At 44.6% G+C, this 19,380-nt stretch overlaps 1 pseudogene; it reads right to left on the bottom strand.

Moving 5' to 3' along the window:
- LOC111969035 (trafficking protein particle complex subunit 12-like) overlaps window positions 1-19,380 on the bottom strand; it is a 28,152-nt pseudogene that overhangs the window by 5,804 nt on the left and 2,968 nt on the right.

Raw genomic sequence — 19,380 nt, forward strand, 5'->3', positions numbered from 1 at the left:
AGAGACAGTGGAAGAGGGGAGAGAGAGACAGTGGACAGGGAGAGAGCGGAGAGAGAGACAGTGGGAGAGGAGAGAGACAGTGGAGAAGACAGTGGGAGAGGGGAGAAGACAGACAGACGAAGAGGGAGAGAGGACAGTGGAGAGGAGAGGAGACATGGAGAGAGAGAGACAGACAGACACAGACCAGACAGTGGAAGAGGGAGGGAGAGAAGTGGAGGGAGAGGAGGCAGAGAGGGAGCAGAAGTGGAGGGAGAGAGAGACAGTGGGAGAGAGAGACAGACAGTGAGAGAGGGAGAGAGACAGAGGGAGAGAGACAGACAGTGGGAGAGAAGAGACAGACAGTGAGAGAGGGAGAGAGACAGTGGGAGAGGAGAGAGAGACAGACAGACACAAGACAGCAGTGGAAGAGGAGAGAGAGACAGTGGAGAGAGAGAACATGGGAGAGAGAGAGAGAGACAGAGAGACAGTGGAAGGGGAGAGCGCGAGAGAGAGACAGTGGAGAGGGAGAGAGAGACAGTGGGAGAAGACAGACAGACAGACAGACAGTGGAAGAGAAGAGCGGAGACAGTGGAGGAGAGCGAGAGAGAGACAGTGGAGAGGGAGACAGACAGGACAGACAGACTATGTGGGAGAGGGAGAGGAGACAGACAGACAGTGGGAGAGGGAGACAGTGGGAGAGAAGACAGACAGACAGTGGGAGCGGGAGAGAGCGAGAGAGAGACAGTGGGAGAGGGAGAGAGAGACAGACAGACAGTGGGAGAGAGAGAGAGACAGACAGACAGACAGACAGTGGGAGAGGGAGAGAGAGACAGTGGGAGAGAGAGAGAGACGAGTGGAGAGGGAGAGAGACAGTGGGAGAGGGAGACAGACAGACAGTGGGAGAGGGAGAGAGTGGGAGAGGGATAGGGTGAGAGAGAGACAGTGGGAGAGGGAGACAGATAGACACAGACAGACAGACAGTGGGAGAGAGCTGCAACTATCAGATCAAGAGGAGAGACTAGTAAACATACTGCACACACAGAGCCTGAGCTCAGTCATCTGTTTATCCAATTATTGAAGTGTTGATCAACGTAACCAAGGTTTTATATATTGATTTGTTTTCTCAATCTTCTAACCTTGTTTATGAATAAGTTCCTAAAAAATACATTATTTTGCCAAACGGGCTTGACAGAAAATGTGTGGCTTTACCACCAAACGTTGTTGCATAGGTTTTTAAACCTTAATGGTTGTTTTGTGACCTTGTTAAAAGCTAGAGGGAAAGGAATGACTGATGTGAATAACACTGTGTCTGATAATGAAGGTCCGATATGCCTGTACTGTACCTTGTCTGTTCTGCTGGGTGAGGTAGATCATACTGCTGTCCCCAGACAAGCCCTGCTCTAGGTCATCCACAATCTATCAGTTGAGACAGGGAGTTGGGAAGTTTTAAACAGGGGACACACACATAGCAAGGTAGTCATTAACGCATCACTACCTTATTGGAAGAAAAAAGTGATGGAGGACAAGAGAAAGTTGGTGTGTGTATGTATGCRTGTATGTGTGCTTAATTGTAATTGTGAATGCCATAAGTCCTCACAAGAATAGTAAACCAACTAAAATTCAGAGAAGTGAGGACATTTTGTCAGTCCTCACTTATAAAAGCCTATTTTAGGGTTAGAAGTTTGAGGTTAGGATTTTGAATGGGAATCTATTGTTGGTCCCCAAAATGTCCTCACAAGTATAGGAAGACATAGATGTGTGTGCTCACAGTCTGACAGACAGTCCTGATGCTGTGTAGTCTGTCCAGAGACTCCTGTGGTTTCCCCAGGCACTGAGGCAGCTCTGCATGCAGCGCCTGCATCGAGAACGGACCCATGGTGCCTGAGAGAGAGAGGAGGGAGAGGTTTCACGCGTCATTCACATACACCCACAGATGAAACGTACAGATGGCATTGCGAAATGCTTGCTGCAAATCAGGAAGCCTTCTCTCTCCCTCTATCTACCCATCCAACACTCCCTCTCTTCCTCTATCTCTCTTCCTCTCACCTCTCCCCTGAGGAAGGAAGGCCCTACCCAGAGGTGAGCAGTCAGACATGTGCCCAAACTCAGAGTCTGATCTATGACTCTGATATCAGACACACATTCAGGTGGCTACAGAGCATCCTCTCTCTGTCTGTCTCTGTGTACAGCTTCTCTGGTAATCAGCAGCACCCCTGAAAACCCCCATGACTCCTCTCTCTACAGCTCTGCAGTGACACACGGTGACATCAGAGAGAACAGCCATGTTCTCCAGTACAAAGAGTCAGGAGTTAACCTGGATTCATCCTGACAAGTTAAAGACACATGCGATCATTTATCCACAACCTATGACTGGTGGATGAGGATCTTTAAAATAATAGCCTTACATTTTTTTAAAGTTTTTCCTCTCACTTTGTAAACAGATTATCAGCCGATTCTGTTTTTTCCACAGTATATCCTGGTTGTTTGAGAGGAGATGCTTGGTGCCCACTAAGGTTCCTTCTAAGAGTGAGATCATGGATAATAGATATTGGATGGGGGCAGCAGACCTTCAGATCTGAAACTTTGACGCCAGGCAGGAAGCAGTTGCCAGCATCTGGAGGCACCTACGACAGTCCAAAGCATTTCATATTGAGGAATGGAAATTCAATCTGCTCTCCCCTTGGACTGCTGTTTGGTGTAGCTTCACATGTTCACCTCGGTTCTCTGCGTGTGTGTGTGTGTGTCCACGGCTATGACTCTATAGCGATTGCCTCTACTACAGTAACCTCTAGAGCTGTAAAGACTAAAGCAATGGCACTACATCAGAGAGCTGTTCAAGCAGAGTTAAACGGGAAGAACAACAACACCAGTGGCACTGAAGTGTTGTCTTTGGTTGTTAGCAGGGTTGGGGTATTTTAATGGTTTAATCTGTGTCAGGGCCACTGGTTTGTTTAGTATTTGAAGTATACACTGAGTGTACACAACATCATGAACATTATCCTCTTCCATGACATAGACTGACCTGGTGAATCCAGGTGAAAGCTATGATCCCTTATTGGTGTCAATAAGGGATAAGACAGGTTAAAGAAGGGTATTTAATGGGCAAGACAAAAGATGTAAGTGCCTTTGAACGGGGTATGGTAGTAGGTGCCAGCCGCACTGGTTTTTGTCAAATCACATTGTATTGGCAAAATGCTTGTTTCCCATGTGTATCAACAATGGTCCACCACCCAAAGGACATCTGGCCAACTTGACACAACTGTGGAACGCTTTCAACACCTTGTACGGTCCATGTCCGACGAATTGAGTCTGTTCTGAGGGCAAAAGGGGGGTGTAACTCAATATTAGGAAGATGTTCTTAATGTTTTGTACACTCGGTGTAGGTGTTGTGTGTACCTCTCCTCCCAGGGTATCCAGTATGCTAGTATTCAGAGTATAGATCAGGTTGGTCCAGGTTTCCAAACTGCTCCAGTTCCATCTCAGCCTTCTGGAACAGACTCCAGCTTGGTGAGCAGAGCCAGGCGAACAAACCACAGCTGCAACAACACACACATAACCAACTTTACATATGTGTGTGTGTGTTTGTGAGCCCGATACGGTCGTCCTCTGTGTGTGTGTCTTAGCCTGCCTCAGCCCTCCTGTCGGAGTGTGTGTGGTGTGTGTGTGTGTGTGTGTGTGTGTGTCAGCCCACTCTTGTCATCCGGAGTCTAATTTGTGCAGGCAGCTCCTGGCTTCCACCCCCACCCCCATCCTCTCCTCTAACACACACATGTGCTGTGCCACACACACACCCCCTGCCACACACACAGCCAGACAGGAGAGTATGTTAGACTTGCTTCTCTATTGCTGACACTGTACTGACACGTAGCTACATGAGGCCTGTCCCCGACAAAATACAATCAAGAGTCCTCTGTTCTTTCGACCAATCATTTTTAAAAACAGCCATTTCTCACTGAAAAGTTCTGTTACCGAAATCGCTCATTTGTTTAGGAAAAACTTTCCCTATTCCCTCAACCCTGCTCTCTTTACGTGACACATGTATGCATCGCATGCACGTGACCAATAGGGCCTGACCTATAGAATAGCATATAATTACATCAATAAATTGGTTATAACAAACTCTGAACACCTAAACGGCAAAATAGACGCAGAGGACGGGACAAACTCGAAACGGGGGAATATTTAGGCTACTGGATGCTCTTGAGGTAAAGGGGAAGTTAGACGTGTGGAATACAATTTGACTAGTTGTGGAAAATCCTGGAGTTAATAAGGTAAGGAGGTAGGGTAAGGAGCAAGTGCTGTGTGCATATTATGTGTGCCAAACAGGTGCTGTTAGATTACAATATCATTTTTCTGACCGTTTTAAACATTATAAACAACACTAAATAAAGTAGAAGTGTACCAGAGAGTCTGTTGTAAAGTTTTTTTTGTCAAGCCTTTATTACAGCAAATACTAAAAACGGCCTCAGTAAGTTACAGTATTAAGACTAAACAGGATGCGCTCTTAGGCCTACAGCTCAATGGTGGTTATACAAGGCTGTTATAGTAAGCCTACTAATGATAATGACATTACCTATTATTATAAAGATGATCATAATAATAAAAACAACAATAAGATGAGATCAAGAAAAATGAGAATTATTATTATTATAAATATAATTTTTTCTGACAATTTAGAACAGAGTAAACAACACTAAATCAATTATAAATAATACCAGAGGCTGAAATGAGAAAGAAAAGTGGAAACCCTTTATTACAGCAAAGCAAAGATTAAAAACAGACGAATTTGTGAAATTGTTTACTTGACATGTCATTGCGTGAGGCTTGGTGTTCACGGAATCAGTAGGCTATTAAACAAACACTTTAACAGAAGCAGGAGCTGTCTTATTTCTGTAGATATATATGGATGATTTATAAAGCCAGGCACATTTAATAGTAGCCGCACACAAGCCTAAGATCACCATGCGCAATGCCAAGTGTAGGATAGAGTGATGTAAAGCTCACCGCCATTGGACTCTGGAGCAGTGGAAACGTGTTCTCTGGAGTGATAAATCACGCTTCACCATCTGGCAGTCTGACGGACGAATCTGGGTCTGGCAAATGCCAGGAGAACGCTACCTKCCCGAATGCATAGTGCCAACTGTAAAGTTTGGTGGAGGAGGAATAATGGTCTGGGGCTGTTTTTCATGTTTCGGGCCCCTTAGTTCCAGTGAATGGAAATCTTAACGCTATAACATACAATGGCAACAGTTTGGGGAAGGCCCTTTCCTGTTTCAGCATGACAATGCCCCCATGCACAAAGCGAAGCCCATACAGAAATGGTTTATCAAGATCAATGTGGAAACACTTGACTGGCCTGCACAGAGCCCTGACCTCAACTCYATCAAACACCTTTGGGATGAATTGGAACGCTGACTGAAAGCCAGGCCTAATCACCTAACATCAGTGCCCAACATCACTAATTCGCTTGTGGTTGAATTGAAGCAAGTACATATGTAAAACAGAAACATGACCACACACAAAAACACTGTCACACAGACATATGCACCAGTACCACACTTCTATTGCCACACAGAAACCTAGACAGACAGAACAGACAAACACACAGGTACCTGTAGTGAGTCAGTGGTGTGGCTGGAGGGCTGGCCAGCCTTGCCGTAGCCCTGACCATGAGCTGTCAGCAGTCTGCCGGTCAGGTCCACTGCGGCGCGCCAGTTCTTAGTGCTCTACAGGTGCACAGGAGGGGGACACAGCTGTTTCAACAAAACCACCAGACAAGGTGAGAGGACAGACACGGACACTGGACACAATGACCCCCAAAATAAACCAACCCCTGGCTGGCGAAAAACAGTTAAAAAGGACATCTTATATTTCAATATTTTATTTGTGATGGTAGAGTGGTGGTGCTGGTGAAGGTCAGCCAAAGGTCGGGGAAACACTGAGTAAGGTACAATGTGAGGGGACACACACATTAAAGCAACAGATGTCTCCGCAGGAGGGGGTAGGTACAGTACAGAGGACGAGGGGGTGGGGGGGTAAGAGGGTGTGTACATCCGAGCCTCCCCATCAGTAAGCATGACAAGGTCAGCCTGGATATTGGGTTTTAACTGCACGGCAAAGTGCCATTCATCACAGCCAGCCACCTAATTAGGCATCAGAGAATTACACACTAGAGAAAGACAGAGAAAGACAGCCAGCCTCGACACCACAGCTGAACAGCCCACCCCAGATCCTGACCACAGCCCTCCCTCCACACAACAGCAGAACAGACAAATGAAGAACCACCAACCCAGCAGACCCTACCCCCTCCTAGCATCCCCCATGAAAATCCTTTCACACCCACCGAGGGCACACAAAAGCCACAGAATGTCCTTAAGGGCTCCAATGGGAAATAGATAGAAGAAAAAACCCAGTGGCTAAACTCTGGTGCCCAAACACCCAGCACGCCCTAAACTTGCTATCTAAGGACCAACTAGGGTCCCCCAGCCACATTCACACAGGCACAAACTATGTGAGAGCACAGCAGGAAAGGGGTTGCCACAGCACACAAGGAGTGATTGAAACATGTTCTTCTACTTTCCCCGCCCTGCTACCACGAAAAGACGTTCATCCTGCTACCATACAGCAGGTATACGCAAGCATTTCCCGTGACTGTGCCTCAAAACCTAACGTCTACCTGCTCCACCACTCCACCCTGGACTTGAAGAGCCTTTATGACCAGGTCCACCTCTACAAAGCAGCAGTCCCTTCGGGGTCGAGACCCTGGGTGTCGACCCCGCCCTGTGCAACTGGGTACTGGACTTCCTGACGGGCCGCCCCCAAGTGGTGAGGGTAGGTAACAACATCTCCACCCCGCTGATCCTCAACACTGGGGCCCCACAAGGGTGCGTTCTGAGCCCTCTCCTGTACTCCCTGTTCACCCACGACTGCGTGGCCATGCACGCCTCCAACTCAATCATCAAGTTTGCAGACGACACTACAGTGGTAGGCTTGATTACCAACAACAGAGAAAAATGTCCTCCTGTGTGCTACCTATATCCCTCCACTAGAATCCCCATACGTTAATGATGACAGCTTCTCCATCCTAGAGTGAGAGGGCAAAAATGTCCAGGCCCAGTGACATGTACCAGTCTGTGGTGACCTAAACGCCAGAACTGGACAAGAACCCAACATTCTCAGCACACAGGGAACACCTACCTGCAGGTGACAGCATTCCCTCCCAATACGCCCCCCTAGACACAATACAACCAACAAAAACGGGTCACAACTCTTGCAGCTCTCTCACATGTTGGGTATGTACATAGTCCATGGTAGGCTTTGAGGAGACTCTTACTCTAGGTACACCTATAGCTCATCCCTTGGCAGTAGTAGGCCTTACTGTAGACTACTTTATTACTGACCTCAACCCAGTTTCTCAGAGCGTTCAGTCAGCCCACTGACACCCCTATCAGATCACAGCCTAATTGAACAGAGCAAGTCACAATCATGAGGCATCAAAGCCGAACAAACCACATACTATTAAGAAACGCTTTAGATGTAAGGAAAGTAGTGTAGAAACCTAACAAAAAACTATTGGGCAACAACAAATATATACATACATACATACATACATACATACACACACATACACTAAGAAAAAAGAAGGAACAGCACATCAGATATCAGCTCAATGTAATTGAAGAATCCATAGAATCTAACCACTTCTGGGAAAATTGGAACACACTAAACAAACAACAACGCGAAGAGCTACCTATCCAAAAAGGATAAACCACTTCTCAAAATCTTTTCGGCTCTATAAAAAAAACATACAGTCCATTTGGAAAGTATTCAGACCCCTTCCCTGTTTCCACATTGTTACATTACAGCCGTATTCCAAAACGAATTAAATGAGATTTTTTCCCTCATCAATCTACACACAATACCCCAAAATGACAAAGCAAAAAAAGTTGACATTTTTGAAAATATATTAAAAAGAAAGAAAAAAAATACCTTATTTAAATACAGTACCAGTCAAAAGTTTGGACACACCTACTCATTCAAGGGCTTTTCTTTATTTTTACTATTTTTTTACATTGTAGAATAATAGAAGCCATCAAAACTATGAAATATCACATATGGAATAATGTAGTAACCAAAAAAAGTGTTAAAAAAAATTATCTAAATATATTTTATATTTGACATTCTTCAAAGTAGCCACCCTTTGCCTTGATGAAAGCGTTGCACAATCGTGGCATTCTCTTAACCAGCTTCATGAGGTAGTCACCTGGAATGCATTTCAATTAACAGGTGTCCCTTGTTAAAAGTTAATTTGTGGAATTTCTTTCCTTCTTAATGCATTTGAGCCAATCAGTTGTGTTGTGACAAGGTATGGGTGGTATACAAAAGATAGCCCTATTTGGTGAAAGACCAAGTCCATATTATGGCAAGAACAGCTCAAATAAACAAAGAGAAACGACAGTCCATAATTACTTTAAGACATGAAGGTCAGTCAATCCGGAAAATTGCAGTCACAAAATCTAAGCGCTATGATGAAACTGGCTCTCATGAGGACCACCACAGGAAATGAAGACCCAGAGTTACCTCTGCTGCAGAGGATAAGTTAATAAATTCATGAGAATTAACTGCACCTCAGATTTCAGCCCAAATAAATGCTTCACAGAGTTCAAGTAACAGACATCAACATCAACTGTTCAGAGGAGACTGCGTTAATAAGGCCTTCATGGTCAAATTGCTGCAAAGAAACCACTACTAAAGGACACAAATAATAAAAATGTGTCCTTTGGTCTGGAGTCCAAATTTTTGATTTTTGGTTCCAACCGCCGTGTCTTCGTGAGACGCAGAATAGGTGAACGGATGACCTCCGCATGAGTGGTTCCCACCGTGAAGCATGGAGGAGGAGGTGTGATGGTGTGTGGGTGCTTTGCTGGTGACACTGATTTATTTAGAATTCAAGGCACACTTAACCAGCATGGCTACCACAGCATTCTGCAGCAATACGCGATCCCATCTGGTTTGCGCTTAGTGGGAGTGTCATTTGTTTTTCAACAGGACAATGACCCAACACACCTCCAGGCTGTGTAAGGACTATTTGACCAAGAAGGAGAGTGATGGAGTGCTGCATCAGATGATCTGGCCTCCACAATCATCCGACCTCAATCCAACTGAGATGGTTTGGGATGAGTTGGACTGCTGAATGAAGGAAAAGCAGCCTACAAGTGCTCAGCATATGTGGGATCTCCTTCAAGAATGTTGTCAAGAGTGTGCAAAGCTGTCATCAAGGAAAATAGTGGCTACTTTGAAGAATCTCAAATCAAAAATATATTTTGATTTGCTTAACACTATTTTGGTTACTACATGATTGCACATGTGTTATTTCATAGTTTTGATGTCTTCACTAATATTCTATAATGTAGAAAATAGTAAAAAATAATGAGTAGGTGTTTCCAAACTTTTGACTGGTACTGTATGTACAGACTCAGTGAGCATAGCCTTGCTATTGAGAGATGCCACTGTCGGAAGACCTGGCTCTCAAGAGAAGAGGCTATGTGCACACTGGCCACAAAATGAAGTGGAAACTGAGCTGCACTTCCTAACCTCCTGCCAAACGTATGACCATATTAGAGACACATATTTCCCTCAGATTACACTGACCCACAAAGAATTCCATTTTTTTCCTTCGGTTTAGATAAACTCCCATATCTATTTGGTGAAATAGCAGTGTGCCATCACAGCAGCAAGATTTGTGACCTGTTGCCACAAGAAAAGGGAAACCAGTGAAGAACAAACACCATTGTAAATACAACCCATATTTATGATTATTTATTTTCCCCTTTGTACTTTAACTATTGGCACATCGTTACAACACTGTATAAAGCTATAATACGACATTTGAAATGTCTCTATTCCTTTGGAACGTTTGTGAGTGTAATGTTTACTGTTAATTTTGTATTGTTTATTATGTATTTCACTTGCTTTGGCAATGTAAACATATGTTTCCCATGACAATAAAGCCCTTTGAATTGAATAGAGACCAGTCACAATAGACAGTTTCCTTCCTATACTGGAGCAGAGGTGGTCTATCATAAGAGATTTCACTGGGACACTAACCAGGTTTCCATCTAACCTTTTTATGCCAGTAAAGTACATGTCAGATAAAACATGTCATGACAGGCCTGATGGAAACAGAACATTTGTTGGTAAACTTTCCAAATGTTGACAAAACACGCTAGAAAAAGGTTGAATGTTTTTCTGTTGGTAACATTTACTATGTGAGAAATGTTGGTGGAAAGGCTTTCATGCGCAAATATTGATATAATAACCATTATATCAAAGTAAAATTAAAGTCACACGATGACATGTGTGGTACTCCCATTACGACTCGTCAGGAAAGCATGCAGTTTATTAGGCTACAGATGAAATAAATGATGAACTTCACAGGGTGGTGAATGTGCAAGGTGATAAATATTTTCAATAAATATCCAGTTGCTTATTCTGGTGACATGATCATCAATGTTTGGCTGCCATCTGAGAAATGAAAATAATTTTGTCCAGAATAACATCATCATATAGGCTATACCCACACTGTATCTGTGAGCTGCTGGCTGGAGCGCACGTGCCAATACCAGAGTGGGCACACATGCTATATAATGCAACATTTCGCTATATAAGGCAAAACAATGTGCGAAAACCATCAGTAGAGCTGAAAATGCAACGGAAACCCATTTAACTTGTCTTTTTTATTCGGTACATGGGAATTTAACCACAAAAGCATTTTTTATGTGCTCTACGTCATTAAGCACAGCCTTTTGTCTGCTACAAGTACAATTGATGGAAATACATATTTGGTGGGAAAATGCGCTTATTGTTCTTATGCAGATTTTAGAATAATTCCTTCAAAATCTGTTGCCAATTGGATGGAAACGTAGCTAGTGAAAGACATCCTTTCTCTCAGTCCCCCCAGTCTCTTCCTCCCTTGCTCTCCCTCACGTACACACTCCCTCTCCCCCTCACCCCCTTGCCAGGGGTGCCTCTAAATCTTCATTAGGGGGTGAAATGAAGCCGAAAACGAGAGGCAGGGAGACGGCCAGAAGCAGCTGCAGCCACTGAGACAGAACCCACAGCCCCCACAACAGCAACCCTTCCTCACCCCCTCCCTGCATTTGGCTCTGGCACTCACTGGGGATAGGCTCTATGATGTCTATGATGTACTGTACATACGCTCACACCACCCTTAGGATATCCACCATAGAGCCCAATGTAGTGGCAGCAAATCAGAAGTAGTGCCATCCCTGGTCAGCGAGGCTTCCAGCCAGGCTTACTGTGTGTGCTCATGACCTAACATGATGTCCTGCCACTCCACCTATGCACACCCAAACACTAGTAATGGGAAGAAAAAAAATCTAAACAGTTACCTATCGCAATATTATAATCAAAATTTTGACTTCAGGTATTGATCAGAAAAAATGTCATAAAATAAAAAGTAGCGTTAGCTAGAGTTAGTCGGCTGTACCTACGCCCAAACACATTTTCTTCCTATAGCTTGTTCTCCATTGTATTTTTAAATGGTGTGCCCACATGTTTTCAGCACTTTTATTTCCATGACTGATCAAAACAAATGTTCTCATGCTCTGTCTAGTCTCTCTGCAGCAGACATACACAGAGTATATCAAACATAAGGAACACCTTCCTAATATTGAGCATAGCCTACAGTAGATTTACGATTTTATTACTTCTAAACAAAATAACTTTTTGGGGTTCTCATACACTTACAATGATGTTTTGATTCTTGCTTGGACAGTCGCTAATATTATATTTGGTTGTGATATTTGTAAAATAACTATTTGATGCAGCAGTTGTTAGCTAGAATGCTAACACTCATTGATATAGGCTGTAGCAAAAGCTAGCCAAAGAGACATTTTACTGGTTGAAGTGTTTTTTTAAAGTTGATTTGCGATGACGACACAAACATAGTAAACAGGACATTCATACGAGGCTTAAAATCCAATTATAATCCAAAAGTAGTGTGAAACGCACTCATAAACAACATGTTTTATTACGTTTGCAATCGCAACAAATAATCTGCTCAGACCCCAACCAAGGAGCATCAAAAGTCGTGCTATAAATTCTCAGACAACACAAAAATTCCTTGATGCCCTTCCAGACTCCTTCTGCCTACCCAAGGACGTCAGAGGACAAAAATCAGTTAACCACCTAACTGAGGAACTCAATTTAACCTTGCGCAATACCCTAGATGCAGTTGCACCCCTAAAAACGAAAAACATTTGTCATAAGAAACTAGCCTCCCCTGGTATACAGAAAATACCCGGCTTTGAAGCAAGCTTCCAGGAAATTGGAACGGAAATGGCGCCACACCAAACTGGAAGCTTTCCGACTAGCTTGGAAAGACAGTACCGTGCTAGACGAAGAGCCCTCACTGCTGCTCGATCATCCTACTTTTCCAACTTAATCGAGGAAAATAAGAAAATCCAAAATTTCTTTTTGATACTGTTGCGAAACTAACTAAAAAGCAGCATTCCCAAGAGAGGATGGCTTTCACTTCAGCAGTAATAAATTCATGAACTTCTTTGAGGAAAGAATCATGACCATTAGAAAGCAAATTACGGACTCCTCTTTGAATCTGCGTATTCCTCCAGGGCTTAGCTGTCCTGGATCTGCACAGCTCTGCGAGGGCCTGGGATCGGGAAGAGACACTTAAGTGTTTTAGTACTATATCTCTTGACACAATGATGAAAATAATCTGGCCTCTAAACCTTCAAGCTGCATACTGGATCCTATTCCTACTAAACTGCTGAAGGAGCTGCTTCCTGTGCTTGGCCCTCCTATGTTGAACATAATAAACAGCTCTCTATCCACCGGATGTGTACCAAACTCACTAAAAGTGGCAGTGATAAAAGCCTCTCTTGAAAAAGCCAAACCTTGACCCGGAAAATATAAAAAAACTATCGGCCTATATCGAATTTCCATTCCTCTCAAAGATTTTAGAAAAAAGCTGTTGCGCAGCAACTCACTGCCTTTCTGAAGACAAATAATGTATACGAAATGCTTCAGTCTGGTTTTAGACCCCATCATAGCACTGAGACTGCACTTGTGAAGGTGGTAAATGACCTTTTAATGGCGTCAGACGAGGCTCTGCATCTGTCCTCGTGCTACTAGACCTTAGTGCTGCCTTTGACACCATCGATCACCACATTCTTTTGGAGAGACTGGAAACCCAAATTGGTCTACACGGACAAGTTCTGGCCTGGTTTAGATCTTACCTGTCGGAAAGATATCAGTTTGTCTCTGTGAATGGTCTGTCCTCTGACAAATCAACTGTACATTTCGGTGTTCCTCAAGGTTCCGTTTTAGGACACATATTGTTTTCACTATATATTTTACCTCTTGGGGATGTTATTCGAAAACAGAATGTTAACTTTCACTGCTATGCGGATGACACACAGCTGTACATTTCAATGAAACATGGTGAAGCCCCAAATTGCCCTCGCTAGAAGCCTGTGTTTCAGACATAAGGAAGTGGATGGCTGAAAACTTTCTACTTTTAAACTCGGACAAAACAGAGATGCTTGTTCTAGGTCCCAAGAAACAAAGAGATCTTCTGTTAATCTGACAATTCATCTTGATGGTTGTAAGTCGTCTCAAATAAAACTGTGAAGGACCTCGGCGTTACTCTTGACCCTGATCTCTCTTTTGACGAACATATCAAGACTGTTTCAAGGACAGCTTTTTTCCATCTACGTAACATTGCAAAAATCAGAAATTTTCTGTCCAAAAATGATGCCAGAAAAATTAATCCATGCATTTGTTACTTCTAGGTTAGACTACTGCAATGCTCTACTTTCCGGCTACCCGGATAAAGCACTAAATAAACTTCAGTTAGTGCTAAATACGGCTGCTAGAATCCTGACTAGAACCAAGAAATTTGATCATATTACTCCAGTGCTATTTCCCTACACTGGCTTCCTGTTAAGGCAAGGGCTGATTTCAAGGTTTTACTGTTACCTATAAAGCGTTACATGGGCTTGCTCCTACCTATCTTTCCGAGTTGGTCTGCCGTACATACCAATACGTACGCTACGGTCACAAGACGCAGGCCTCCTAATTGTCCCTAGAATTCTAAGCAAACAGCGGGAGGCAGGGCTTTCTCCTATAGATCTCCATTTTTATGGACAGTCTGCCTACCCATGTGAGAGACGCAGACTCGGTCTCAACCTTTAAGTCTTTACTGAAGACTTATCTCTTCAGTAGGTCATATGATTGAGTGTAGTCTGGCCCAGGAGTGTGAAGGTGAACGGAAAGGCTCTGGAGCAACGAACCGCCCTTGCTGTCTCTGCCAGGCCGGTTCCCCTCTCTCCACTGGGATTCTCTGCCTCTAACCCTGTTACAGGGCTGAGTCACTGGCTTGCTGGTGCTCTTTCATGCCGTCCCTAGGAGGGGTGCGTCACTTGAGTGGGTTGAGTTACTGAGTGATCTTCCTGTCTGGGTTGGCGCCCCCCCTTGGTTTGTGCTGTGGTGGAGACCTTTGTGGCTATACTCGGCCTTGTCTCAGGATTGTAAGTTGGTTGTTGAGGATTTCCTCTAGTGGTGCGGGGGCTGTGCTTGTGGCAAAGTGGGTGGGGTTATTCCTTCCTATTTGGCCCTGTCCGGGGGTTTCTTCGGATGGGCCACAGTGTCTCCTGACCGCTCCTGTTCTAGCCTCCAGTATTTATGCTGCAGTAGTTTTGTCGGGGGCTAGGGTCAGTTGGTTACCTGGAGTACTTCTCCTGTCTTATCCAGTGTCCTGTGTGAATTTAAGTATGCTCTCTCTAATTCTCTCGTTCTCTCTTTCTCTCTGAGAACCTGAGCCCTAGGACCATACGTCAGGACTACCGGACATGATGACACCTTGCTGTCCCCAGTCCGCCTGGCCTTGCTGCTATTCCAGTTTCAACTGTTCTGCCTGCGGTTACGGAACCCCTACCTGTCCCAGACCTGCTGTTTTCAACTCTTAATGATCGGCTATGAAAAGCCAACTGAGATTTATTCCTGATTATTATTTGACCATGCTTGTCATTTATGAACATTTTGAAAATCTTGGCTCTCTCTAATTTTCTCCTTCTCTCTTTCTTTCTCTCGGAGGACCTGAGCCCTAGGACCATACGTCGGGACTACCGGCCGTGGTGACTCCTTGCTGTCCCCAGTCCGCCTTGGCCTTGCTGCTATTCCAGTTTCAACTGTTCTGCCTGCGGTTATGGAACCCTACTGTCCCAGACCTGCTGTTTTCAACTCTTAATGATCGGCTATGAAAAAGCCAACAGATTTATTCCTGATTATTATTTGACCATGCTTGTCATTTATGGAAATTTTGAAAATCTTGGCTCTCTCTAATTTTCTCCTTCTCTCTTTCTTTCTCTCGGAGGACCTGGGCCCTAGGACCATGCGTCGGGACTGCCGCCCGTGGCGACTCCTTGCTGTCCCCAGTCCGCCTGGCCTTGCTGCTATTCCAGTTTCAGCTGTTCTGCGCTGCGGTTATGAACCGCCACCTGTCCCAGACCTGTTGTTTTTCAACTCTTGATGATCGGCTATGAAAAGCCAACTGAAAATTATTCATGATTATTATTTGACCATGCTTGTCACTTATGACATTTTTGAACATCTTGGCATAGTTCTGTTATAATCTCCACCCGGCACAGCCAGAAGAGGACTGGCCACCCCTCATAGCCTGGTTCCTCTCTAGGTTTCTTCCTAGGTTTTGGCCTTTCTAGGGAGTTTTTCCTAGCCACCGTGCTTCTACACCTGCATTAACTAGCTGTTTGGGGTTTTAGGCTGGGTGTCTGTACAGCACTTCGAGATATTAGCTGATGTACGAAGGGCTATATAAAATAAAATTGATTAAAATAAAATAAATTGATTGATGTTAATAGAGGCTTTTTTTGCTAGCGTTCTATAAGAGTGGCGCAGTGGTCTAAGGCACTGCATCTCAGTGCTAGAGGCGTCACTACACCCAGACACTCTGGTTCGAATCCAGGCTGTATCACAACCGACCGTGATTGGGAGTCCCATAGGGCAGCACTAAATTGGCCCAGCGTTGTCCAGGTTTGGCCAGTGTAGGCCGTCATTGTAAATAAGAATTTGTTCTTAACTGAGTTGCCTAGTTAAAGTTTACATTTAAAAAAAAGATACAAAAAATAACAACTCCCTCTTGTTCTGCCACCAACTTGCACGCATCGCCCTTGTGCGGCAATGTTTGCAAACACAGAAAGGGGTCTATGGGCTGTAGTAGTAAAGGCCAAATTAAATATTTTATCCACAAAAAATGTATACCTAAAGGGGTCCTACAATTCTAAATCAAATAGCTAAATGTTCCATAGTATGACCATCATAAAACAAATCCATGTTAGCTTAGACCCCCCCCAACAGCTTAGACTTACACCAATAAGAGATCATAGCTTTCTTAATGTTTTGTATACACAATGCATAGTGAGCAATATGTTTGAAACATCATATCACAATAGGCCTACATATCGTATCAGCATCTAAGTATCTTGATAATATCCTATCGTGAAGTCCCTGGCAATTCCCAGCCCTAGAAAACACCCAACAACAGGAATAATAGAATGGTGTATCCCAAGTGTGAGTCATTTCAATTAGAAGAGGTGGGAGAGAGAACAGTAGAGTGATAATGCCAGGATTGATCATTTAGCTCCACTCATAATAATCTGCAATAAGAGGTACTCGGATCCCCCCCAAATCAAATGAGAATGAGATAAAATACAGATTATATTGGCTGAAATTGAATGAGGAAATGCCGATGAACACAATGTGTATTGAGCAGGGCCACAGTGCAGGGCTAAATGAACACTCCCTCGTCTCTCACACTGGAGAAGGAAGTGGATTAGCCGTGCATAGTGTTTGCACACAGACACCAGCCAGGGAATCAACTTAATTTTACCTCATCCCTTTTAATTCACCTATACTAAAAGGTTCTACAGAAGCCCTTAAGAGCATAGACATGTGCATGCACACAAACACACAGCTGGGGGAGAGATAACTAAGAGGATGACAAGTCAGCTATTGTCAGATCATACACTGTGTGACTAGCCACAGTTCTAAGGGGCAACAGTGAGTGATTCCATAGGAGAGCAGTTGAAACCAAGCAGGCCTTGGGCAGCCAGCCACCAGGGAGCTCCATCCCAACTCCATAGGAGAAGAGCTTAATACTTCAATAGAATGCCACTGGATTCCCTACTCATACAAACACACAGAAACACACACAAGGCTAGATTATCAATTAGCAGCATTGTGGGTTTAAAACGGGTGAGCATTTCTAATTGTGTTGAAGCTCACAAGTTCAGAGATTTTCTTTTGGTGAAGTAAAAATGCCCGAAACAAAGCTGGCTGCACGCCCACTGCCAGGGCTCTCACGAGGTGCCAGCCTCCAGCCAAACACAGTAGAAAGGCTTCTCGCCCTATTGCGGGCCCTGTTCTGCATAACATACTAAGTTCCAGTGACACTTCAATTTAGCCACAGCATTTTGAATGAATACTGAGGGGAGAGAAGTAAGAAAGTCAGAATGCACAATACACTAGCATCTAGGTGTGGATAGTGGTTAACTTGTCTTTGATGGTTTGATGKAGGGCTGGAGTCCTTGTATTAGCGGCCCTGAGAGAGCCAGACTAGGGCTTTGCCTCAAGGCCAGAGGATGGACTGGTGGCTGACTGTTCTAAAGACCACAGTAGTTTCTATTTGAAGGCATCCAGACATCTAGAGCCCTGGGACAATAGAATAAAACAGAAAATATGTGAAGTAACTATCTTAGGGCTTGCATAGAAACGATGTATTACGCTATAATGGCTGTCTGGGAGAGTTCCAAACGATTCTCCTTTGGGTGACATCAGTCATTCACTGATAGACAGACAAACCGCTGACTTAGCACGGCCAAGTCTCAGTGTTGTAAAGGATTGTTGAGGTAATGACAATTCTCTGGCTGTACACCTCCAGGTAGCTATAACGCAGATCAATGTGGTTACATAGGGGAGGGAGCATTAAGGCTGAGGCTGACCCAGCCAAGGTGGGAGTAACACCGTACCCAAACCGGCCGTGCGCAAATTGATTTTGTCCCCCCACACCAAACGCGATCACAACACGCAGGTTGAAATATCAAAACTAACTCTGAACCAATTATATTAATTTGGGGACAGGTCGAAAATCATTAAACATTTATGGCAATTTAGCTAGCTAGCTTGCAGTTGTTAGCTAATTTGTCCTATTTAGCTAGCTTGCTGTTGCTAGCTAATTTGTCCTGGGATATAAACGTTTAGTTATTTTACCTGAAATGCGCAAGGTCCTCTACTCCGACAATTAATCCACACATAAAACAGTCAACCGAATCGTTTCTAGTCATCTCTCCTCCTTCCAGGCTTTTTCTTCTTTGGACTTTATATGGCGATTGGCATCTAACTTTCATAGTTACCACAATGACCGACCAAACTCAGTTAATCTTTCAATCACCCACGTGGGTATAACCAATGAGGAGATGGCACGTGGGTATCTGTTCTATAAACCAATGAGGAGATGGGAGAGGCAGGACTTTCACCACGTTCAGCGTCACAAATAGAATTGACTTCTATTTTAGCCCTTAGCAACACAGACGCTCGTTGGCGAGCGCGAGCAGTGTGGGTGCAATTAAATAACATGTATGTTTACATTTACTTTGCGACGCGAGCGGTGTGGTCAGCATGTAATGTGGGATGATGTTGATCATACCTCCCCCGGCCCCCGCCCTGTCCTCCACTGGACATCTGGCCCCAGCACACAGGCCCAGACACCAGCACACTGGTAGGAGAGAGAGTTCATTGGYCGCAGAGGAAGAGAGGGAGAGGGATGGCGGGAGAAAGGGAAGGAGAGAGGTGGCTAATCAAAGTGACAGATTAGCCAGCCCTGGGCCCTGCTGAGAGAGAGGGGACGCCGACTAGCCACAGGGAGAAATATAGGCCCTAGGCCAGAATCACTATGGAGAGGGATTCGGGAGAGGGGGAGACAGGTCACCAGAGGGAGGGAAGGTGATAGACAGAAGCCATGGATAATGCTGTGCAAGAGCGGGCAGTGGCCAGCAGACATTGGCCACAAGAGACGGAGGAGAAACAGGTCACACACACAAGCCTCCAAGGAAATGAGGGTGGGGTGAGAGGGAGGGAGGCCTTGAGCCCTGCTGAGCAAGAGGGGAAATGCTGACTCAGGGGAGAGGACAGACGGGTCACTAGCCCTGAAAGGAAGAAAAGAGAGAGGGGTAGAAGGAGAGAGAGAACCTGAGGGACAGAGGACAGACGGGTCACTAGCCCTGAAAGGAAGAAAAGAGAGAGGGGTAGAAGGAAGAGACACAATGAACTTGAGGGACAGAGGAC

This window comes from Salvelinus sp. IW2-2015, linkage group LG9 (assembly GCF_002910315.2).
Source record: "Salvelinus sp. IW2-2015 linkage group LG9, ASM291031v2, whole genome shotgun sequence".
NCBI lineage: Eukaryota > Metazoa > Chordata > Actinopteri > Salmoniformes > Salmonidae > Salvelinus > Salvelinus sp. IW2-2015.